The 24,454-nt window shown below is 56.4% G+C and overlaps 1 pseudogene; it reads right to left on the bottom strand.

The window, feature by feature from the left end:
- Positions 1–402: 402 nt before the first annotated feature.
- On the bottom strand, positions 403–2,312 carry LOC136537860 (protochlorophyllide-dependent translocon component 52, chloroplastic-like; annotated as a pseudogene).
- Positions 2,313–24,454: the final 22,142 nt, after the last annotated feature.

Raw genomic sequence — 24,454 nt, 5'->3', positions numbered from 1 at the left:
GGTCGTACTATTTTCCTTTCTAGGGTTTTATCTCACGAGGTGTGAGTTTTACCTAGAATGGTTTTTAATGAGGGGGCATTGCATAAAAAGCTCAAATATTTTGTCATCCGGTGTTTCTGTGATCGTTAAATATGAATATGTGAACCTGTGATTGTGCTGTTAAATATGGTGTTTACTGTGTAACGGGCTATGGGCCGGCCCGATGGACCAGTGGGCCGCGGGCTCAACGGGCTAGCACGGCCCGATATTCGGCCCACGGACCGTGCCTGGGCCGTCCGACAGGCACGGTGGACTGTTCAGGCACGGCCCGGTGGCCCGGCGGGCCAAAAGGGCCCGAGCCCGATCGGGCCGTGCCTGGCCCGGGCTCGGGCCGTGCCGTGCCGTGCCGGCCCGTTGCTCATCTTAATCCTGGAAGAAGAAGTTCCTCTGGATGAAGCTCGCGAGCCAGCGCGACGCGGCGAAGCACAGCACGGCGGCAGACACGAGCACGGCTCTCCGGGCAGGCGACGACGCGAGCAGCGCCGACTCCCTGGCCACGGCGAGGAAGCCGATCGACGGCGGCGACCGACGCGACCTGCAAGGCGGCCTCGGCCGCCCTCATGGCCCTGAGCGCCGCGCCGCAGCTCGCGCACTGCGCCACGTGCGACCAGTACCTATCCATGAGCCTGTCCTTGGTGGCCGTCGGCGGCAGCCAGCCGGGCTGTGGGGTCGCCCAGCCGACCTGGTTCTTGCTGTGCTTCCTGAACCAGCTCCTGAAGGCGACGACGCCGGCACGTAGCACCTGCTCTGCCAGTTCTCGTGGCCCATCGCGGCAAACTTGCGCTCCTGCAACTCCAACATGTTAGAGCTGACACTGACACGCAGCGAGTGTTGCATAGGACGTTCAGACATTTCGCTAGCTTTATTTCAGCTACCTCGACATGGAGTATGTAGGCATCCCAGCACACGGTTCTGGCCGATGTGGTAGACCCACCGTGGCACGACCATGTCCAGCCACACCCCGAAGTTCCTCGGGAACGCCCAGATGAGCCTGCTCCGGCCAGGACCCACCGGGATGCAGAAGACGACGAGCATGAACCGAGGCGCCTTCTTCTTGCCCGGCTTTGGCTGCAGAGCCAACGGAACAAAACAACGGCGTTCTGTTGGGTTCCTTGCAGCTTCTCCACCTGCATTGCATCGACGATGGCAGAGCGGGTGCGGTGCGTACCTGCTGGCTAGTCCCTGAGCGTGCAGGGCGCCATGAACTTCCAGTGGCCGCGTTCCATGGACGCCAGGAACCCGTCTATGCTCGCCTCCTCTATCTTCAGCTTGATCGGGCCGCCGCCTTCTCGGTCGTGCTCGACTGTGAAGAAACGCAGCGCTACCACTCAGCGGCACTCAATGTTCTTCGTTCGTTCTAAGACTGGAAAATGAACCTCCTTTTCCTGAAAATTCAGGGTAGTTTGCATTGCCAAAGATGATGAGAGATCAGGGACGTATCTCCTGGGATCTTCAGCTTTGCACAGTTGGCGGATCAGGCCCTTGTGTGCATATGGGACATGAGAAGGATCCATCAGGTTCTCTGCCAAGCAGATATCGTACCTGCCATGTACTGTGAATTTGCAATGTCATGCAGGAAGCATTTGTCCATCAGGTTCTATACTCATAAGATTTGTTGTTTGTTTACCCATAGCAGAGGTCTCTGATACCGTAGGCGGTGACGAAGGACGGGTCGTCGATCTCCTTGATGTACGGCGGCCGCTTCCGCCGCAGCACGTCCCTGTGCTCGGCCTCCGTCCTCGGGTAGAACCACAGGATCTTGTTCTGCACCACGCAGGGGTAGGACGCCACGCACGCCCTGCTGCTCTCGTGCACGGCGGGAACGCGCCGGCGCCGTCGAAGCACCATCCGTGGTACGCGCACTGGAGCCGTCCCTTGCCGTCGATGCGGCCCTAGGAGAGCGGCGCGAGGCGGTGCGGGCAGGCGTCCTGGAAGACGCGCCACTCGCCGGCGCCACAGTCGTACCAGGCCACGACGCTGAGCCCCAGCACCGTCTTGCCGTGCGGCGCGCCGGGGTCGAGGTCGCACACGGGGGCGAACGGGTACCACTGGTCCAGCCAGTCGAACGCGCCCTCCTCCTCACCGGGCGCCGACGCGGACGGCGCGTCCTCGGCCGCCACGGCGGACACCGACGACAGCCGGAGCTGGGCTGGCGCCTGCAGCCAGGTGCCGCTTAGCGGCCTCCTGGAATTTGGTAACGGCACGGCGGCGGCGGGTAGCGGAGGGCGCCCGGTGCGCGACGGGAGCAGGAGGTGGAGGGCGAGTGGCTCCATTGCCGAACCCCTACGACTGCCAGTAGAAGTAGTGAAGCGGCGCGGAGAGTGGTTTGAGCGAACTTTTTCATTTGATATTTATAATAAACAAAAATGCTAAAGTAGTATTATAAAGAGTATTCCCAAAACAAAAATTCAGAAACTAGCCTTCTAGGTCATGCAAGGGGCCGTAGCGTGACTAATTAAACATGCTAGCATGTGTTGCAAATAATTTCTATACACGTCGCAGACATGGCATGACAGTCCGGCGATCGTAGATGGCGTCACTGGTTAGCTGAGTCATGCTACTATAAGAGCAAGACTAATAATATAGCCGGCTTGCTGGCTGTAAGTCTTCTCTCAGCCCATTCATATAGTGGATAACTTTTTACAGTTAATACATGGTACACTTGTCTTTCTCACAGACTTTCTTGGTTCTTGTGCCCAAGCCGGCTGTAACCTTACAGCCCGTTTCTCCTCTCTCTCCTCCCCTCTCTCCTCCACCTCAGCATTTAGTCGGCTTACAACCTGCTATTATACTTGCTCTAAATGGCGTGACTAGACATAGCTGACACATTGGGTGGTTTTTATTCTTTTAGCTCTTTTGTTTAGCATGATCCCTTTTATTTGAATCTGGCTTACAACTCTTGTACTTTGAAATTAATTTTTTTTTCCATAATGTTACATTTGAGTTTTTAAGCTGTTTAGCCACAAAATGGCCTCAAGATCAGAAAAAATATAAAAATTCATGGTTAGAAATGGTGGTATTTTTTCATGTAATTTACTAGCATACGTGTTTAAGTGAAATCTAAAGTTTCTTTAGAAACCAAATGCTTTAAAATTATTTTAAAATTGAAATTAAATTTAAAAGCAAAAGAGACCTTTGTAGACTTGGTATTGTTGTCTAATTATGATGTTGGGATATTTAAGCGAGAGGTTGAAAAGTCAGACCTAGTTTGAAATCAGTCGAGGACATGACAAACTAAATTTAGAGAAGTTAATTAAGTAGCCATGTTGACCTAGGTCTTACATTGATTTTTGCATAATCAATTTCCAATTGGTAGCATGGAAGTTATAGTAAAAGTGATATACTTCAACACATATGTTTACCTTTTTTGAGGGGAACAATATTTTTCTCTCACAACATTTTAGTCAAAATAGTGTTTTTAGCCAATTTCAGCCAAGATTTAGCAAGCCGAACGGGGCTGTCATTTGATTGAGTTGGCTGGTCGATTATTCTCTGCTGCGTTTGTGTGACGGTCCAGGCGTCGACGTACGCGGGCGGGGACGATGTTACTACTTTGCAAAGTTGTGGCTCTTGGCCTCCTATGATTTTATGTATTTGTCAATTTTTGATTCGACTTGCTATTTGCAGAAAGTTACTGCCATTTTCCCAGACGGTAGAGCAGCTGCCCTTCTCAAGTATCAATGGAAAGATACACAATTCAAGTGTGCCAGGTACTATCCACTTAGAAGTGATGGTTTCATAGCAAACTCACAATTTCGTAACAAATTGATGTAACTTGTTGTATCTCATGATTTTCTGAATTCTGACTACAGGCGACATGCTACCGATTGCCATGAACACTACTGTCTGATTCTTGCATCATACCTGATTATTTTTCATATACAAGTTTTGTATCCTTATCATTGTATTCAATAAAATGGTTATGCATTTGATGGGTACAACAGGACTCCCCCTGACGGATCGAAGATTGTAGTTGTGGGAGATCGGAGGACGAGGCTTGAAGCGCGACGAACAACGCCGAGGGGCCGTGGTCGCGCGTGTGAAGGAGGAGGAGGAGGCAGGCAACAACAACAGGAGGTGGCTAGGGTTTGGTAATCCCGACTCCCTTCAGGAAGCCGGAAACAATTATGTTTCTGCTTAATCCAATCTCAAAGTCTTTACAAGTATTTATACTTCTATCTAATAATAGGACTAAATAAAATAACTATGGACTTTTGGGCCCCCCTGGCCGGCAACCCCTAGCCACTAATGGGCCTACGCCTTGTATATTGGATGCCGGTCATAACATCTCTCCCCGCCTCCGTAAACAGCTCGTCCTCGAGCTGGAAGTCAGGGTAGAGGGTGCAGAACTCATCGACGGACTCCCATGTTGCATCCTCCTCGGAGAAGCCGCGCCACTAGATGAGTACTTGCCAAGCTCCCTGGCGTTGCTGAGCCCAGAGCGCCTGGGCAGGAGCTGGCAGTAGTCGACCATCTAGGGTCGGCTCAAGGACGCCCATCGCTGCTAGAGGGTCCCCTTGGTGGTGCTTGAGCAATTCCACGTGGAAAACATCATGTAAACGAGCACCCTCCGGCAGCTGCAAATGGTATGCCACCCGGCCGATGCGTTCCAGGACGTGGAACTGCCCTGCGTAGTGGGGACCGAGCTTCCCCTTAGTGCCCGGCTTGAGGGATTGCGTTGTGAGGTGCAGCAACCACAGCCAAACCCAATCACCCACTTGGAACTCAACCTCACGATGCACTGCATCATAATACCTCTTGGACAACTGCTGGGCCTGCAAAATATGTTGGCGAACCTCTGCCAGGACCTCAACCCAGGAACATAGAAGAGCATCAGCAGCTTCCGTACGTGCCGTCCCTAGTGTGTTGGGCAACATTGGCGGAGGAGGCCGACCGTACATGACCTCGAAGGGAGTGGCACGCAGGGCAGTGTGGAAGGAGGTATTATAGCAATACTCCACCCACGAGAGCCAGTCCACCCATGCACGCGGGTGGCCGCCCATCACATAGCGCAAGTACATGACGATGACCTTGTTGACCACCTTAGATTGTCCATCCGTCTGCGGGTGGAAGGTCATGCTCATGCGGAGTTTAACGCCCGCCATCCGGAAGAGATCCTGCCATACATGCCCGGTAAACACGGGGTCCCAGTCATTGACAATGGACAGCAGGAACCCATGAAGGCAGACAATGCCGTCGAAGAAGGCACGGGCGACAGTCGTGGCGGTGTAGGGGTGGCTGAGCGTGATGAAGTGAGCGTACTTGGAGAAGCGATCCACCACGGTTAGAATCATGGACTTGCCACCGACCTTGGGCAGCCCCTTAATGAAGTCCATCAAGATGTTGGCCCATACTTGGGACGACACCTTGAGGGGCTGCAGCAGCCCCACCGGTTGCAACATCTCTGTCTTGTTCTTCTGGCAGGTGGTGCAAGAACGCACCCAATCTTGAACCAACACGCGATCCCGTGGAATGTAGAAATCGGCGTGGAGGCGGTGGAGGGTCTTTTGTACTCCCTCATGGCTAGTTGAGTGCACCAGGAGGAGCACATGGTGGCGTAGGTCCCCATGGTCTGGTATAAAGATGCGGGACCCATGGAGAAGGAGGCCGTCGTTAAGGTGCCACGGCTCTGAGAGCTCACCGGCCTATAGCTGCTGGAGGAGCTACTGGCCATCGGGCACAGTCGCTGTTGCCCGCCTAATGTCATCTAGGAGGGCGAAGGTCGGCCCGGACAGGGCGTGGACGGCCACAGTCACCCCTCCATGGTGGTCGGAGCCCCCTCCTCTGCATCCCGGCGAGATAGAGCGTCCGCCATGGTGTTCAGACGCCCTGGGTGGTACTCCACAGAGAAGTCGAAGCCGAAAAGCTTGCTGATCCATTGGTGTTGCGAAACGGTGGACAGGCACTGATTAAGCAAAAATTTGAGGCTATAGTGGTCAGTACGAACCAGAAAATACCGCCCCCACAAGTATGGGCGCCAATGGTGCACTGCCTGCACTAGGCTGATCAGCTCCCGCTCATACGATGCAAGCTTCAAATGCTGGCAGCAAAGGGCTTGCTGAAGTAGGTGAGGGGTCCCACGTCCTGATGGAGGACAGCACCGAACCCCACACCTAGCGCATCGCAGTCCACGACAAAGGTCATGGCAAAGTCCAGCATCTAGAGAATGGGTCCTATGGTCAAGGCGCTCTTGAGCGCCTCGAATGCTGCTGCTGCTGCATCGTCGTCCCATGTAAATGCGTCTCGCCGTAAGAGACGTGTGAGCGGTGCTGCGATGAGGCCGAAGTCCCAGATGAACTTTCGATAGTAGCCCACGAGACCCAAGAAGCCGTGGAGACCCTGAGCGGAGCGTGGAGTCGGCCATGCAGCAATGACGGTGACCTTGTCGGTGTCCATGGCGACGACGCCCTCGGAGATCACATGGCCCAGATAGGCCACCGATTTCGCCCCAAATGAGCACTTGGAGCGCTTTAGGTGAAGATGATGTGCCTATAGTGCCTTGAGGACGATGTTGATGTGCTACAGATGCACAACCCATGATGAGCTATAGATCAAGATATCATCAAAAAAATACTAGCATGAACCTCCATAGGTAGGGTCGGAGCACATCATTCATCAAGGCCTGGAAGGTGGCTGGAGCGTTGGAGAGCCCAAACGGCATCACTAGGAACTCATAGTGGCCGTGATGCATGCGGAAGGCGGTCTTGGTGATGTCGTCGGGATGCATCCGCACCTGATGATACCTGGAGTGTAGATCGAGCTTGGTGAAGAAGCGAGCGCCATGGAGCTCGTCAAGCAGTTCATCCACCATCAAAATCGGGAACTTGTCCTTGGAAGTCTTGGCGTTGAGGGTGCGGTAGTCGATGTAGAAGTACCAAGACTTGTCCGCCTTCCGTACCAGCAAGACGGGTGCGGAGAATGGAGAGGTGCTCGGCCGAATGATGCCCTGGGCGAGCATGGCCGCACACTATCGTTCTAGCTCGTCCTTCTGCAGCTAGGGGTAGCGGTATAGGCGCACGGCGATGGGAGCGGTGCCGAGCAGCAAATGAATGCGGTGGTCATACGGGCACACCGGTGGGAGCCCCATGGGCTCGTCGAAGACGGCGCTCTGCTGCAGCAGCAGCAAGTCCATCAGCGGCTGCTGGGCATCGGTGGAGAGTGTAGCAAGGTGCTGCTGTGGGACCACCGCGTCGATGGTACGCATGCCCTGCTAAAGGATGTGTCTACCCTCATGCTAGAAGGACAATGTCATGGCCTCGAAGTCCCACAAGATGGGACCCAAGGTCCGTAGGTAGTTGACGCCGAGGATGAAGTCAAAACAGCCCAAGTCCAAACCGACGCACGTGATGGAAAAGGACTCCGAGCCAATGTGGATGGGCACATGGCGAGCAATGCCCTCAGAAGGTAGTCGATCGCCATTGGCCACAGTGACACAGAGCTACTGACCGCCCGTCGGGGCAAGCCCTAGGTGGCGTAGCGTCGCGCCATGGAGGAAGTTGTACGTGGAGCCAGTGTCGAGTAGCGCCAACAGCCGCTCCCCTTTAACCATCACTGGAAGGAGCATCATATTGTCCGTGCAGATCCCTACAAGTGCATGTAGAGAGACCATAAGAGCATTAGCGGCCGCAGGCTCCTTGGCATCTAGAGCCTCGGGGTTGGCGACGTCATCCATCGCCGTGACATCCCCCAGCCCCTCGTCAATGTAGCCGTTCGACTCGAGGTAGAAGAGCCGTGGGCACATGTGGCCACGGACGTAGGGTTCATCATAGTTGAAGCAAAGCCCTTATCGATGCCGCTCCAGTTTCTCGGCCGATGTTAGGCGGTGGAACTGGCGCACCAGGGCGCCCTATTTGCCACTGCTGGTCCCTCCACCGGGGGCACAAGAGCACCAGCTGGAGGAGCACCTGCGCCTGGTGCGCGTGGGGGAAAGCTAGGCCGCTGAGGTGGTCGTGCGCCCCACTATAGAGGCGCTGGAGGCATGGCCACCACGCGATGCTCGAATGCTCAGGCAAAATACATGGCGGTGTGAAGGTCGGGTGGATCCCACATCTCCACGTCCACCTGAATGTGCTCCGGAAGGCCGCCAACGTAGAGTTTGGCCTTCTGCTTTGTGGATATGTTGCGTGCATGGCACAACACCACCTGGAAGCGGTCAGAGAACTCCTGGACGGTGGAGTGGAAGGGTAGCCACCCTAGCTCGGCCAATCTTGTACCACAGACAGGCGTCCCGAAGCGGAGACAGCACAACTCCACGAAGCGATCCCAAGGAGGCATGCCCTCGTCTTGCTTGAGGGCATAGTACCATGTCTGAGCCGCCCCTTGAGATGGTAGGAAGCCAACCAGATGCGGTCAGAGGCCAGTGTGCACTGGCCCCTGAAAAACTGCTCACAATGATTGAGCCAGTTCAAGGGGTGTTGGTGTTTTGGACCGGGGGATCCTCAACCAACTAGTAAATTTGTACTGCGTGTTCCCAATCTCGGATGGTGATGCAAAGAGACACAAGGCTTATACTGGTTCAGGCAATTGGTGCCCTATGTCTAGTCTGAGAGATTGATCTTGTATTTCTTGCATCGAAGTGCTTGTAGTAGGGGGTTATAAGCTAGGTAAGAGAGGGAGCTAATCCTAGGTCTCGGCGGAGAGTGATGTGGGCTGCTTGAGATGTTGCTCTCAGGCAGTAGGGAAGTGTGCGTGTTACAGGGTGTTGTTCTTCATGACTGCTTCCCCCCTAAAATGGCCCAAGTCCTTTCCTTTTATAGTTGAAGGGAGGACAGGGGTAGTACATGTGCTAACTATATGGCATCGTGCGAATAGAGGCGGCGAGTATGAGCCCTGTAGCTTGTTCCTATGGCGGTGTGGTCGTTGGAGTGGTCCGTCCTTAGAGCACTGGGGTGACGTGCTGGTCACATCCGATCCTGTGCATCATGGGAGCTCCAAGGCTGCCTCGGAGCGGGCGCGGTGGTTAGTGTGCGGGTCGCTGTGGATTGACTACGCGCAAGGCCAAGGCTCGGTTGGTGCCGAGGCCGAACCGTGGTGGGGGGTCTCGGCAGACGTGAATCCTGAGATAGCCGAGACCCTAGTGTAGAGTGCCGAGGCTCGAAGGGGGCGGTCGATCTGGTACGCTGGTTTAGGGGCGATGATGACCTAGGCCAGATTTCCCATGCTGCGTTGTCTTTGGGGCGGGAGTTACGGGGCACAGTGTAGTGCAGGCACTGATCGTGGGTACAGTGCCAGAATACAGTGGCCGATAATCCCTGCCATGCTCTGTCTCAGCCGGTATGGCGCTGATGCGACTTCTTGTCCCATCGGCCTCTCCGCGGTGTCGAGCCGTCGTCCAGCTAAGATTGCGAGAGTGGTTGACACATTAATGGGACGTGACATGCTGTTGAGAAGACCAGTCAAGGCGGGAGCGACGGGTTGTTGTCAAGCCAGTCTCGAGTGATACGGAGGATAGCAGTCTCATTCGAGGCTGTACGCACGGGGCCTCGGGCGAGATGGAGATTGGGCTCCTTGCCGAGGCCTCCCGTGAGAGGCCTCGCATGAGGCGGAGATTGCATCAGGGCGCCGAGACCTCCCGTGCGAGGCCTAAGGCGAGGCGAAGAGCGTGGTGGGCTCGAACGGGGCTGGTGATGAGTCCATGGCTTACCCTCTAGCTTTGTTGTTGATGGGATTTAAGTGACCCTTTTGGTGTATGCTTGGGGTACCCCATTTTATGGTACCCGACAGTAGCCCCCGAGCTTTTGGGGGAGTGCGTGCACTCTCCCTAAGGGTTTGTCGAGATCTAGCTTGCAGCGGCTCCTGTAGGGATTGTGTTTTGCTTCTTGAGGTTTCGGTGGATGCGCGCGAGCGCACCCGCTGGGTGTAGCTCCCGAGGCCCTAGAGGAGTGGAGTCACTCCTCCAAGGGCTTTTTTCGTGTTTTGAGTGAGGAGTTTTTATCATATTTACTGAGCCCACAAGTGCGAGTTTGGGTCGCGGGGTTTCGGCAAGGTCATAGGGAGAGCCCCCGAGCCTCCGCACGAAGCAAGAGGGTGGTCAGGGGTGCCCCTGATTTTTTGTGTGGCCCTTACGCTTCCTTTTCGCTCGGAAGGAGGGGTTGAATGTGCCAAGCTACCCTCGGTGGGCACGAGCGGTGGCACTTTCGGTGAGCTATTATTGGGTAAGTCCGAGTGGAGGCCCACACCCCGTTCGCTAGCGGACGGCTAGTGGTCCAGAGACGCACCCCAAGGGTACCAGAGGGTTTCTCTAGTGGGTGCCAAGGCCGTTTGCTAGGCCCTGGTGGCTCGGTGCCTCCCTACGGTGGGATCCCATTCGGAGACTTCCTTGCCAGTCTCGAACACGACTTAGGACGCCCCAAGCGATTTGTTTGCTTGGGCCTCGGCCATTCATGGGCTCGCCCATAGTCATCCCTGACTCTATTGCCCTAGACGGCTATCAAAACCTCAGGGGCCTAGCCTTCGAACCCCTAGACCGTAACAGGCTTGGTGCCCTTTATCGTATTTGTAATGAAACTTCTAGCGTGGGCTTAGGTCATTTGTCTTTGTCTTGGGTGCAGGAGGAGCCCCCGAGCCTCCACCTGGAGCGAGAGGGCGGTCAGGGGTCCCCTGGCTTTTTTGTTCGACCCTCACATATCCTTTTTGTTCGGATGGAGGGATTGTTTGCTGAGCCCATTCGGGTGTGAGCCAGAGCCGCTGGGTCTCGACAAGGTTGTAGGAAGAGCCCCTTAGCCTCTGCACGGAGCGAGAGGGCCGTCGGGAGTTCCTCTGGCTTTTTGTATGCCCCTCGCGCATGAGGGTTTGTTTGCTGAGGCCCCTTTGGGTGCGAGCCTAGGTCGTGGGGTGTCGGCAAGGTTGCAGGAAGGGCTCCCTAGCCTCTGCCCAGAGCGAGAGGGCCATCGGGAGCTCTCCTGGCTTTTTGTATGACCCTTGTGCTTCCTTTTCGCTCGGAAGGAGGGGTTGTTTTGCTGAGGCCCCTTGAGTGCGAGCCAGGGTCGCGAGGTCTCAGCAAAGTTGTAGGAAGAGCCCCCTAGCCTCTGCGTGAAGCAAGAGGTCCGTCAAGGGTTCCCCTGGCTTTTTGTACGACCCTCACGCTTCCTTTTCACTCGGAAGGAGGGGTGGAATGTGCCAGGCTACCCTCGATGGGCACGAGCGTCGGCACTTCTGGTGAGCTATTATCGGGTAAGTCCAAGTGGAGGCCCATGCCCCGTTCGCTAGGGGATGGCTAGCGGTCCAGAGACGCACTCCAAGAGTACCGGAGGGTTTCTCTAGTGGGTGTCGAGGCCGTTCGCTGGGCCTCGGTGGCTCGACGCCTCCCTATGGTGGGATCCCATTCGGAGACCTCCCTGCTAGTCTCGGACATGACTTAGGGTGTCCCAAGCATTTCGCTTGCTTGGGCCTCGGCCCCGTATGGGCTCGCCCGTGGTCACCCCTGACTCTGTTGTCCTGGGGCGGCTGTCGAAACCCCTGGGGGCCCAGCCTTCAAACCCCTAGACCGTAATAGGCTCAGAGCCCAGTTCCTTTATCTAAAAGGAATAGGGCAGGGGGAATATCTTCCCCATCGGCTCGGCAATGGCTGGCGCGCCTTTTGAGGTGGTTTTCTAGGGAGACGGAATGACGCCTACTGCCATAGTGGTCGGGCGCGACGTGGTGGATGGGACGTAACTGTTCCCGCAATTAATGAGAAAAAAGGTGGGCGCGTGGGCGGTAAAATCGGATCGGGGTTAACCGTGCTGGACACAGGGGTAACTTCCCCGATTTCATCGCCCATCCATTTCGCATTCTCCCCGCATAAATGTGCAAAGAGCCTCACCCCTCCTCACCTTACCTTGCCTGCATAGCTCTACCCCCATTGAGCCATCGCTAGAGCAGTGGGTTCCGGGAAGAAGAAGGGAGAAGAGCAAGCTAGGGAGAGAGCGAGAAAGAGAGAGAGAGAGAAAAATTCACCGCTGTATTTGATCCCTCCGCCGCATCCATGGCCGGCGACATCGTTGTCATCGAGGTGGACCCTTGGGATCCATCTGACGTCACCGAGGAGATGCTTCAGTCGCTCATCAATGGCGAACTCCTTCGTCCGGTGATGGACCCCAACAGGCCAGAGTGGATTGCTCCGTCGGGCGAGCTAGAGCCGAGGCCTCATGACGGTTACGTCGTGAGCTTCGTCTCCTTTCACGAGCACGGCCTCGGCGTCCCAGTGGACCGGTTCATGCGGGCGCTCCCGCACTACTATGGCATGGAGCTCCACAACTTCAACCCCAACTCCATCGCACAGGCGGCCATCTTCATTGCCGTCTGTGAGGGGTACTTGGGGATTGCTCCCCATTGGGAGTTGTGGCTCCGTCTCTTCCGGGCAGGGCATACCACTAAGCCGACAGACATGTCAGGCATGAGGAAAGCGATGAGGGCCAGCGGCTGCACTCTCCAAGTGCGCTAGGACCGCCAGCACCTCTACATCCCATCCCAGCTCACGTCATCCAATCACCGATGGTACATGAGCTGGTTCTATCTTCGCAATGACGATGGAGGACTTCCCCCCTACACTGGGCAGATTGTGAGAAGCTGCCCTGAGAGGTGGAAGTACGGCGTCTCGAGGGAGGATCAGCCCAAGCTGTAGCCACTTCTGGAGGGGCTGGAGAGGCTATGGGGCCATGGCCTCACTGCGCCTATGGTCGTGGCTACCTTCCACTGCTGGAGGGTGCTGCCGCTGATGGCTCGGCAGCGGCGGCTGTTCGAGATAAGGCCGGGTGAGCCCAATGAGGGCATTCGGATGTCCTCCTCCGCCCTTTTTGATGAGGAAATTCTTTGTCGGGTGGGGAAGACGGTGGAGGCGAAGCTGAGGGGCGGCAACTTGACCCCCATCGCGATGCACCCGTCGCAGGGGTTCCTCTCACTGGTAAGTCATGCGTCGCTGTAGCCCCTGAGCCTCCTCTGTTTCTCCTTACTTCTCATTCCCTTATGCGTGTTCGCCATTCCTGCAGGGGATGAGGGACATGCGCGCCTCTCCGCCGCCCGTTCTCGAGGATGTGAGGTGGTGGGCGATCAACCGGGCGCACATCGAGGTGCAGAAAAAGAGGAAGGACGCCAAGGCGGCAAAGCGCACAAAGAAGATCCTCGCGCGTGAGGAATTGGACAAGCACCACCGTCAACAAAGGAAGGATGGCCACCCGTTGGAGGAGTCCCCATCACCGTCGCTGTCGACGGAGGCCTCAGATGGGGACGATGAGGGCGAGATGGGGTGGGGTCCCCTGGACCATCTCCCTAACGTAGGGGAGACGGTGCTCGGGGCATCGGCCAGTAGCCCAGTGCTCCCAGGAGGAGGAGAAGGAGTAGACCCGGGGTCAGCAATTGCCCGCTCTGGGGCCAAGGCCGACACGCCCGAGGCGCAGGCGTTGGGTAAACGCGCCGTCAGCCCAGTGGGCTCGGCGGTGGTGGTGGAGCAAGTGGTGGCGGAGGTGACGCAACTGCCCCCGTAGAGGACCAAGGGGGTGCCGGGGTCCATTGAGGACCAACCGGCGCCGATGGACATGGAGGCCATGCCTCTGCCGCCGCCACCGCCTTTGCAGACAAGGGTCGCCGTGGTGAAGCGGTTGCCGCCTCGCTCGAGGTAGGTGTATTTTCGGTGGGGTCATAGTGCCCTCTGTTCGTTCTTTTGTCTTCTACTGATGCTATGATCGTCTCGTCCTTAGCTAGAAGCGGCCTGCGGAGGTGCCTACCTTGGCACCCCTTAAAGCACTCAAGGTTAACCTTGGCTCCACCGCCCACTGGGTGGCGGAGGCGCAAGCCGCCTTACAACATGGCGCGGCATCGGCGAAGGCCGACCCAAAGGAGCCGGCCACCCAAGGAGGGGTTGCCGAGGCAGCCCTAACATAGGAGGGGGAGGGAGCGCCTCTGCCCCGCGATGGCGAGGCCCGTGGGTTAGATGCGGCCAAGGTTCCCTTGGCCACCGAGACCACCAGGACCGAGGTCCTTGGGGTTTCACAGGCTAGGGCGACGAAGGCTGCGGCACCTAGGACCATCGAGGCTGGTGCGGCGGGCACCGGAGCCCTCGCGACTGCCGAGGCCACGATGGCGGAGGTTGGAGCCCCTAAGACCACCGAGGCCACGATGGCAGATGCCGAAGCCCTTGGGACCACCGAGGCCACGATGGCAGAGGTCGGAGCCCCCAGGACCACCGACGCTAACGTGATCATGGTGGGGCTGCCGGCCCAGGGAGTGGAGATGAAGGCGGCGAAGGCCTTGGCGGCACCCTTGGTTCAAGGCCCACTGCCGTTGCGGGAGAGCGCTCGGGAGGTGGAGATTCTTCTGATCTCCTCCAATGATACTTCCCAGGTGCAGGAGATGGCCGGCGCTGAGGTGGCCGGTGTTGTGGAACAGCCGGTTCCAACCCCGGGCGAGGGAAGCTCGGCCCTCGCATGGGTGCAACCCAAGCCCCACGGGTGGAACCACCCGCGTGTCTTGTGGCAAAGCCGGGATGATCCTGAAGCAGAGCCTCTATTTGCCCTAGAGGACGTGGCCAAGGGCGGTTGCTAGGACACGTTCGAGCAGTACCGCTAGCTGGCAGAGCGGTCTCTACGGACGGCGCTGTCTGTGGTGGCCAATGATTTGCCTGAAGTCACCTAGGTTCGTGCTTTCTTTTCCCATGCGGTGGTCTTTTTCTGAGTTTTCTTTGTAGGGATTGACCCCTGTTCTGTTTCCCCCAGGAGCTCGAGACCCAGTCTCTTAGGAAGTCAGTCTTTCTTGCAGCGCCAATGAGCTCCTGTCGGCATGGAGCACAAAGGTGGAGGACCTCCGCATTTGTTGTGCTGATGCAAAGGTCGAGGTGGCCACTGCCCAGGAGCAGCTTGCCCCTCTGGTGGCACGGGTCAAGGAGTTGGAGGAGGAGCTCACCCGCATGGCCAGTGATCGGGATGCCTTCAGGTCTCAAGCCATAGAAGCTACAGCCTCAGCCATGGCTCTTGCTAGGCAACTAGGGGCGGAACAGAATGCGCGTCAGCTGACAAAAGGTGCTTTGGATGAGGCCCTTGCAACGGCTGAGGCCTCGTGAACCGAGGCTGTGGTTTGGAGGGGAAAGGCCAAGGGTGAGTCCTAGTCCCTTTGTTTTATTCGCTTTTTCTTATGTTCGTTCCCTAACTTCCTCATGTGATGCAGCTAGGGAGTGAAGCTTCCCAGGCGGCCAAGACTTCTCGGGTCGAGGCTCAGCGCCTAAAGGAGAAACCCAAAGCCTTTCGGGTCGAGGCCTGACACTAGGAGCTTAAGGCCAAGGGTGAGTTTCATAGGCTTCCGTCCCAATTTAGCTTGTTTTTTTTCTCTCGCTTAACCCCATTCCATTTTCTGTGGTGCAAAGTTAGAGGCGGAGGTTACCCGGGCAGCCGAGGCTTCCAGTGCAGTGCAGACGGTGCTCGAGACCGAGATCGGGGAGCACGAGGCACTGAAAAGTGCCGCCCGTGCCACCTGCGAGGCCCTGGTGGTTGAGGGGGTTTAGTCAGGTAGCTCCCTTGGGAGCCGTCTAATTGCGCTGAGCGGTCAAGTGCGTGAGCGGCTTTGAGGAGCGCTGCATACGGGCATCAAGCGCGCACTAGCCATCATCGCCTCACACTATGTTGGTGTTGACCTTCAAGCCATCAGCGATGGCTACGTCTTGCCCGATGATGATGATGAGGCCGATGAGGTGGTGACGAAGCTGTTGGAGGCGGTGGAAGGCCTTGGCACTGCGCTGGCAACGTTGTTTGAAGAGGAGGTGGTCCCTCCCCCGCTGTCTGCCGATGCCGGAGGTGCCGAGCCTTGACCTAGGCCCAAGCGGCCATGTAAATAGAGTAGGAATTAACTATGTATCGTAACGTTTATGGCCGTGGAGGCCTTTCTTTGGAAGTATTCGTGTTTCTTTAATCGTTTGTCTTGTATTTCCGAGCCTTTGCCCTCTTGTTGTCTCTAATCTGATTTCTATGCAAAAAACCTCTTTGAAGCCTAAGCCGTCCCCTGGGCGAAAGGTGGTGAGGGTGCACCATAGCCCGGAGGCTTAGGCCATCTCGCGACTCAACCGGCCTTCTGGCCCTAAGATGGGCTTTTGGTCCTTGGGTTTTCCGCAACCGATTCGTCAGAGCGTGCTAGAGGGTTTGGCGTAGGAATTTTTTTGAAAAACGACTAAAAAATGGCGCGTGGGACTTTAGGAGGAATCCCCCATCTAGTCCCCAAGGGAGATTCGGTTCTGCAGAGGTAGAGCCGAGTCTCCCTTATAGTGTCATCGTATTGCCGAGACCAACGATAGGCTCGGGAAATTTCTCAAAAAATTAGAACAACTAAAAAACGGGTTTCAATTGTACTCCAAGAAACAATGTATACAATGCTTGGAATTTTAAGGATAAAAGCGATGTAGTTGTTCTATGTTCCAAGCGTTGGTGAAGATTTTGCCCTTTTCGTTGGCTAGCTTGTAGGTCCCAGGCTTCAGCACTTGGGCGATGATGTATGGTCCTTCTCATGGCGGGGTCAGCTTGTGGCGGCCCTTGTTGCTCTGTGCTAGCCTCAACACCAGGTCACCTACCTTCAAGTCTCAGCCTCGGACGTGCCGGGCCTGATAGTGTCGTAGGGTCTGCTGGTATTTAGCCGAGTGCAGCAGTGCGACGTCTTGGGCTTCCTCCAGTTGGTCGAGGGCGTCCTCTCGGGTGGTGTGGTTGCTTCATTCGTTATAGGCCTGTAGCCTTGGGGAACCATATTCCAAGTCAGTGGGGAGGATGGCCTCGGCCCCATAGACCAGGAAGAAAGGTGTGAACCCCGTGGCTCGGCTTGGGGTGTTCCTCAAGCTCTAGATGACTGATGGGAGTTCGGCGAGCTATTTCTTGCCAAACTTCTTGAACCCGTTATAAATTCTTGGCTTGAGGCCTTGTAGGATCATGCCGTTGGCACGCTCTACTTGGCCGTTGGTCCTTGGGTGTCCTACGACCGACCAGGCCACACGGATGTGGTGGTTGTCGCAAAATGTCAAGAATTTTTTGCTGGTGAACTATGTCCCGTTGTCGGTGATGATGGTGTTAGGGACCCCGAACCTGTGGATAATGTCAGTGAAGAACAGCACTACTTGCTCGGATTTGATTCGATTGATCGGACGAGCCTCAATCCATTTGGAGAACTTGTCGATTGATACCAGTAGATGGGTGTAGCCCCTAGGGGCCTTTTACAGAGGCCTGACCATGTCGAGCCCCCACACGGTGAACAGCCACATGATGGGGATGGTTTGGAGGGCCAGGGCTGGGAGATGTGTCTGCCGAGCATAGTACTGGCATCCTTCGCAGGAGCGTACTAGCTTGGTGGTGTCGGCGACCGCCGTCGGCCAGTAGAACCCTTGGCGGAAAGCATTTCCCATGAGCGTCCAAGGCCCCGCATAGTGCCCGCAGGCCCCTGCGTGCAAGTCCCAAAGCAGTGCCCAGCCTTCCTCGGCGGTGATGCATCATTGGAGGACACCGGAGGGACTTCGCCTGTACAATTCGTTATTGCAGAGGACGTAAGTCTTGGCCTGGCGTGCAAGCCATCGGGCTTCGGTCCTGTCACTAGGAAGCTCCCCCCGATCGAGCCAATCAAGGAACAGAATTCACCAGTCCATGTCCTAGTCGGTTTGGGGGGCTTGGTGTTGACTTCCATGACCTCGGGCTTGGTCGAGAGAGTCTCGGCAGCAGAGGGGGCATCGAGCCCCGTCGTGGGTTCGACAGGTGGGCCCTCCTCTACTACCAAGGTGTAGTCAATGGAAGGTTTGTGGAGGTCCCTAGCAAAGACGTTCAGGGGGACCGGGGCCCATGCCGAAGCCATCTTTGCTAGTTCGTTGGTGGCCTCGTTGTACTTCCGCACGATGTGGTTTAGTTTGAGACCGTCGAACTTGTCTTCTAGGCAACATACCAACTTGTAGTAAGCCTCCATTTTGGGGTCGAGGCAGTTTGACTCCTTCATGACTTGATCGACAACGAGCTATGAGTCGCCTCGGACATCGAGACGCCATACCCCAAGTTCGATGGCGACCTACAAGCTGTTGACGAGGGCCTCATACTCGGCCATGTTGTTGGAGGCGGCAAAGTGGAGCCGCACCATGTAGCACATGTGTACTCCGAGGGGCGAGATGAAGAGGAGACCCGTGCCTGCCCCGGTCTTCATCAGAGACCCATCGAAGTACATGGTCTAGCATTCTGTCTGGACTTGAGCAGGTGGTAATTGGGTATCGGTCCACTCAGCCACAAAATCGGCCAAGACCTGAGACTTAATCGCCTTCCGAGGCGCAAAAGTCAAGGCATCCCCCATAAGCTCGATGGCCCACTTGGCTATCCTGCCTGAGGCTTCCCGGTTATGGACTATCTCTCCCAAGGGAAAAGACGATACCACAGTCACTGGGTGGGACTCGAAGTAGTGACGCAGCTTGCGCCGGGCGAGGACTACGTCATAGACCAGCTTCTAGATGTGGGGGTAGCGCATTTTGGTCTCGGAGAGTACTTCACTGATGAAGTAAACAGGTCATTGGGTGGGTAGAGCATGCCCCTCTTTCTGCCTTTCTACTACTATGGCAGTGCTGACCACTTGGGTCGTTGCTACGACATAGAGTAAGAGGGCCTCGTCCCTGGCCAGGGGTACCAGGATAGGAGGATTAGTGAGCAGTGCTTTAAGCTTGGCGAGGGCTTCTTTGGCCTCGGGGGTCTAGAAAAAGCATTCGGATTTTATCAAGAGGCGATACAGAGGCAAGCCCTTTTCGCCGAGGCGCGAGATGAAGCGGCTCAGGGCCGCAAGGCATCCCATGACCCTCTGCACTCCCTTGAGGTCTCTGATTGGTCCCATGCTAGTTACGGCCGAGACCTTCTCTGGGTTGGCTTTGATGCCGCGCTCCGAGACTATGAATCCCAAGAGCATGCCTCAGGGGACCCCGAACACACACTTCTCAGGATTGAGCTTGATGCCCTTCTCTCTAAGGCATTTGAAGGCTATCTTCAAGTCGTTGATGAGATCTTCGGCCTTTCTAGACTTGATCACGATGTCATCCACATAGGCCTCGATGGTTCACCCAATGTGGTTGCCAAAGACCTGGGTCATGCACCGCTGGTATGTGGCCCTTGTGTTTCTGAGGCCAAAAGGCATAGTCACATAGCAGTACATGCCGAATGGGGTGATGAAAGAAGTCACAAGCTGGTCAGACTCTTTCATCTTGATTTGATGGTAACTAGAATACGCATCAAGGAAAGATAGGGTCTCGCACCCTGTGGTGGAGTCAATGATCTGATCGATTCGGGGTAATAGAAAGGGGACTTTTGGACAGGCTTTATTTAAACCGGTGTAGTCTACACACATCCTCCATTTCCCATTTTTCTTCCTAACTAACACGGGGTTGGCCAACCACTCTAGGTGGGACACTTCCTTGATGAACCTGGCCGCCAAGAGTTTCTGCACCTCCTCATCGATGGCCCTACGCTTTTCCTCGTCGAATCGGTGTAGGCGTTGCTGCACCGGTCTAGAGCTGGCCCGGATGTCCAAGGCATGCTCGGCGACCTCCCTCGGTATGCCCAACATGTCCAAGGGACTCCATGCGAACATGTCAGCATTCACACGGAGGAAGTCGATGAGCATAGCCTCCTATTTGATGTCGAGGGTGGCGCTGATCCTCAGTGCTCGATCGTCGGGGCAAGCGGGGTCGACTGGGATGAGCTTGATGGCCTCCGCAGGCTCGAACGCCCCTGCACGATGCTTGGAGCCAGGCGCCTCGCCACTGAGTTGGTCGAGGTTGGCGATGAGGGTCTTAGCCTCTGCAAGAGCCTTAGCGTACTCGATGCACTCGACGTCGTAGTCGTATGCATGTTCGTACATGGACTCAATCATGATGATACCGCTGGGGCCTGGCATCTTGAGCTTGAGGTAGGTATAGTTGGGGACCACCATGAATTTGGCGTAGCACGGCCGCCCTAGGATGGCGTGGTAGGTTCCCCTAAACTCGACCACCTCGAAGGTAAGGACCTCCTTGCGGTAGTTGGAGGGGGTGCCGAAGCAGACAGGAAGGTCGATGCGCCCGAAGGGTCGTGTGTGTTTCCCTAGCACAATGCCATGGAAAGGTGCGGCATCGCCTCGGAGCCTTGATCGGTCGATCTCCAAGAGCTCCAGGGTGTTGGCGTAGAGGATATTGAGGCCGCTGCCTCCGTCCATCAACACCTTGGTGAGTCAGGTGTTGCCGATGATCGAGTCGACAACAAGTGGGTACTGCCCAGGATTCGGAACATGGTTGGGGTGGTCATCTCGATCAAAGGTGATCGCCTCCCGAGACCAGTCGAGGTACCAGGGAGTGGCCACCTTGGCTGAGAAGACCTCTCAGCGTTCCCTCTTTTGCTACCACGCCGTAAGGCACGCCGAGGGTCCGCCGAAGATCATGAAGGCGTTGTGTACCTCTGGGAACCCATCGTCCTTGTCATTGTCCTGGTCGTTGGCGCCCTTCTGCTTGGCGTCGTTGTTGGGGAGCCTGAGCCTAGCGTAGTAACGCTGCAGCATGGAGCAATCCTTGAGGGCATGCTTTACCGGGCCTTGGTGGTAAGGGCAGGGTTTCTTAAGCATGTCGTCGAAAGGTCTGGGGCCCCTAGGGCCTTGGGGATTCTTGTGTTCTACAGCCACATCCAGATCGGCCTCGAGGGCGGCCCGCTTCCCCTAGCGATCCTTCTTCTTTCTTTTGGGGAGGCGGGGAACCGAGGCCTCGGGGGCCTCATCCCTCCGCTTTCCCTTGGCGTCGTTCTCAGGGAAGATGGCCCCTATAGCCTCTTCGCCTGAGGCGAAGTTGGTGGTGATGTCGAGGAGTGCGGCAGCCGAGCGCGGCACGTTCCGGCCTAATTCTCGGACTAAGTCTCGGTAGGTGGTGCCAGAGAGGAAAGCCTGAACGATCTCTGAATCGCCGACGCTGGGCAACTCGGTGCATTATTTAGAGAAGCGCCGGATGAAGTCTCGAAGAGACTCATCTAGTTTCTGGCGACAGCTCTTAAGGTCTCAGGAGTTTCTAGGGCGCACGTATGTGCCCTAGAAATTCCCGATGAAGACCCTAACCAAGTCACGCCAGTCGTGGATCTGAGAGGGAGGAAGATGCTCGAGCCAGGCTCGCGCTGAGTCTGATAAGAGTAAGGGGAGGTTGCGGATGATGAGCAGGTCATCGTCCACGCCACCTAGCTGACAAGCCAGGCGGTAATCAGCAAGCCAAAGCTCAGGGTTGGTCTCGCCGCTATACTTTGTGGGGTTGGCCGGCTGGCGAAACCAGGCTAGAAACTAAGCGTTGTGGATGGCTCTGCTGAAGACTCGAGGGCCAGGTGGTTCAGGAGAAGGACTACGGTCTTCCTCACTATCATAACGACCACCCCAATGCGGATGGTAGCCTCGGGCGGGCCCCTCACTGTCGTGGCATCGTCGTCGGGCGACCACCTCGTGGTCACCCTACGCCTTGCATCGGTTATCGAGGCGGTCATGGACCGGGGGGACCCTATTGATTGCCGGCACCCGAGCGGGCTCAAGACGAACCACGACCTCCCTATTCTATCGGTGTGGTGCTGAGGGGAGGTCCGAGGTGGCTCCACACCGCCGAGAGACGGAACTCTCTGCCTGCTGCACCGCAGCGGTCTCGAGGAGATCCCAGAGCTCATCGTGAACCCGTCATCCTTCCGTGGTGGAGGGCTCGGGCATCGCGCGTACTAGCATTGCCGTAGCCATGACATTCTGGCTAGCGCGATTGAAGATTGGGGGACGATCATCCCCTTCGTCGTCATTGATGCGGTGGTGCATGTCACGAGCCCATCGCTGGGCTCCTCCGCCGTCACCGCGGCCTTGCTGCTCCTGCTCGAGAGTGCTTCAGAGCTGTTGCAGAAGGAGTTGATCTTGCTTAACCTTGGCCTGAAGCTCACGGAGCTGCTCTAGGTCCGGGCGTCGAAATTGTTCAAGGGCAAGGTTCTCGTTCTGTGCTGTCGGTGGGACAATGCGTGAAGGCATGGCATCGCCTGTTCCCTGATGAAGCAGAGTGTGGTTGCTTACCCCCTCATCCTCATCACCCGTGCTTAGCATCCCAAGTCCAATGTGGAAGCACTCACGAGAGGGATCGTAAGTACCTTCATCATCAGAATCGGAGTAGCCAAAGCAATAGTCACTTGTGGCCAAGAAGCGACGCATGGTTTCATGGTCGTGGAGGTTGAAGAAATCCGCTCCAGCCCATGCCACTCCTCCTCCGAGGAGTCGACGTGGGTGTGGGTCAACGCGGTGGTGTCAAAGTTGAGAGCGAAGCGCTGGCGGCGCTCTGAGAGATCCACATGAGCGGAAGCGTAGGCGTAAGCATAAGAGGCAGCAGCATTTCTCAACCCGAAGTGGTATGGAGATAGTGCCGTCGTCGAGCTCTGCTCTGCCGGAGTTGGTTCCTCAGAGAGTGGTGGAGTGGAGCTTGATGTCGGGGCGTCGCCGGGTGCCACCGGCGTTTTTCCCTTGTCCAGGTTCAGGCTAGACAGGTCCCCAACTAGGGACCTTGCGCCAACAGCTGGTCGTGGGATAGCGTCGGAGAGCGGCGAGTCGCCCTAGGTTCACATGGCATCGAGGTGATCCTGCTCGTGTCGTGCCTGGCGAGCGCGGTGAGAGCGGCCGCCTAGGCGTCGCCTGCGCCTGGGCTACCAGTGCGTGACGTCGTCGTCGACAGGCGGGGTTCAGGGTGTGAGGAGTACCATGTCGTACTCGTGCCCTAGAGACATGAACTCTAGGTTCCCAAACCAGACCACCGTGCCGAGACACAGTGGTCGTACGGGGTCTGCCATCCAAAACTTGTTGGGATGACGAAGCTAACATGCAGAGCCCCCTACCTGGCGCGCCAACTATCGGTGTTTTGGACCAGGGGATCCTCAACCAACTAGTAAATTTGTACTATGTGTTCTCAATCTCGGATGGCGATGCAAAGAGACACAAGGCTTATATTGGTTCAGACAATTGGTGCCCTACGTCCAGTCTAAGAGATCGATCTTGTATTCCTTGCACCGAAGTGCTTGTAGTAGGGGGTTACAAGCCAGGTGAGAGAGGGAGCTAATCCCAGGTCTCGGCAGGGAGTGATGTGGGCTGCTTGAGATGTTGCTCTCGGGCGGCAGGGAAGTGTGCGTGTTACAGGGTGTTGTTCTTCGTGACTGCTTCCCCCCTGAAATGGCCCAAGTCCTTTCCTTTTATAGTTGAAGGGAGGACAAGGGTAGTACATGTGCTAACTATACAACGTCGTGAGAACAGAGGTAGCGAGTCCGAGCCCTATAGCCTGTTCCTGTGGCGGTGTGGTCGTTGGAGTGGTCCATCCTTGGAGCGCTGGGGCGACGTGCTGGTCACATCTGATCCTGTGCGTCATGGGAGCTCTAGGGCTGCCTCAGAGCGGGCGTGGCGGTCAGCGTGTGGGTCGTTGTGGATTGACTGCACGCGAGGCCGAGGCTCGGTTGGTGCCGAGACCGAACCGCGGTGGGGGGTCTCGGCAGACGTGAATCCCAAGATTGCCGAGACCCTGGCGTAGAGTGCCGAGGCCCGGAGGGGGTGGTCGATTTGGTACGCTAGTTCGGGGGCAATGATGACCCGGGCCAGATTTCCCATGCTGTGTTGTCTTCGGGGCGGGAGTTACGGGGCACAGTGTAGTGCGGGCACTGATCATGGGTACAACACCAGAATACAGTGCCCGGTAATCCCCACCATGCCCTGTCTTAGCCGGTATGGCGCTGATGCGACTTCTTGTCCCGTCGGCCTCTCCGCGGTGTCGAGCCGTCGACCGGCTGAGATTGCGGGAGTGGTTGATGCATTAATGGGATGCGACATGCTGTCGAGAAGACCGGTCGAGGCGGGAGCGATGGGTTGTTGTCAAGCCAGCCTCGAGCGATATGGAGGATAGTAGTTGAAAGGATCAAGATGCCCAAGAGGGGGGGTGAATTGGGCTAATTCGAAATTCTCTTGCAATAAACAAATCCTACGGATAGCCCAATTAACCCCTTGTGCCTAGAAAAGTATTTCTATCAAACTAATGCACAACGAACTCACCACCTATGTTCCAACCTTACTCAAGCAAGCAATTCTATGGATGTAAAACAAGTATTGAATTGCTTAAAGTAAATACTCAAAGTAAGTGCTCAAAGTAAATAGGGAGAGAAAGGAACGCGGCGATGTTTTGCCGAGGTATCGAAGAGTCGCCACTCTCCACTAGTCCTCGTTGGAGCACCCGCGCAAGGGTGTAGCTCCCCCTTGATCCGCGCAAGGATCAAGTGCTCTTTACGGGTTGATTCTTCGACACTCCGTCGCGGCGAATCACCCAAAGCCGCTCACAACTTGAGTTGGGTCACCCACAAGCTCCGCCGGGTGAACACCAAACTCCCAATCACCACCAAGCCGTCTAGGTGATGGCGATCACCAAGAGTAACAAGCACGAACTCTCACTTGACCACGC

Source organism: Miscanthus floridulus, chromosome 2 (genome assembly GCF_019320115.1).
Source record: "Miscanthus floridulus cultivar M001 chromosome 2, ASM1932011v1, whole genome shotgun sequence".
Taxonomy (NCBI): domain Eukaryota; kingdom Viridiplantae; phylum Streptophyta; class Magnoliopsida; order Poales; family Poaceae; genus Miscanthus; species Miscanthus floridulus.
This window is presented reverse-complemented; position numbering and strand designations above follow the sequence as displayed.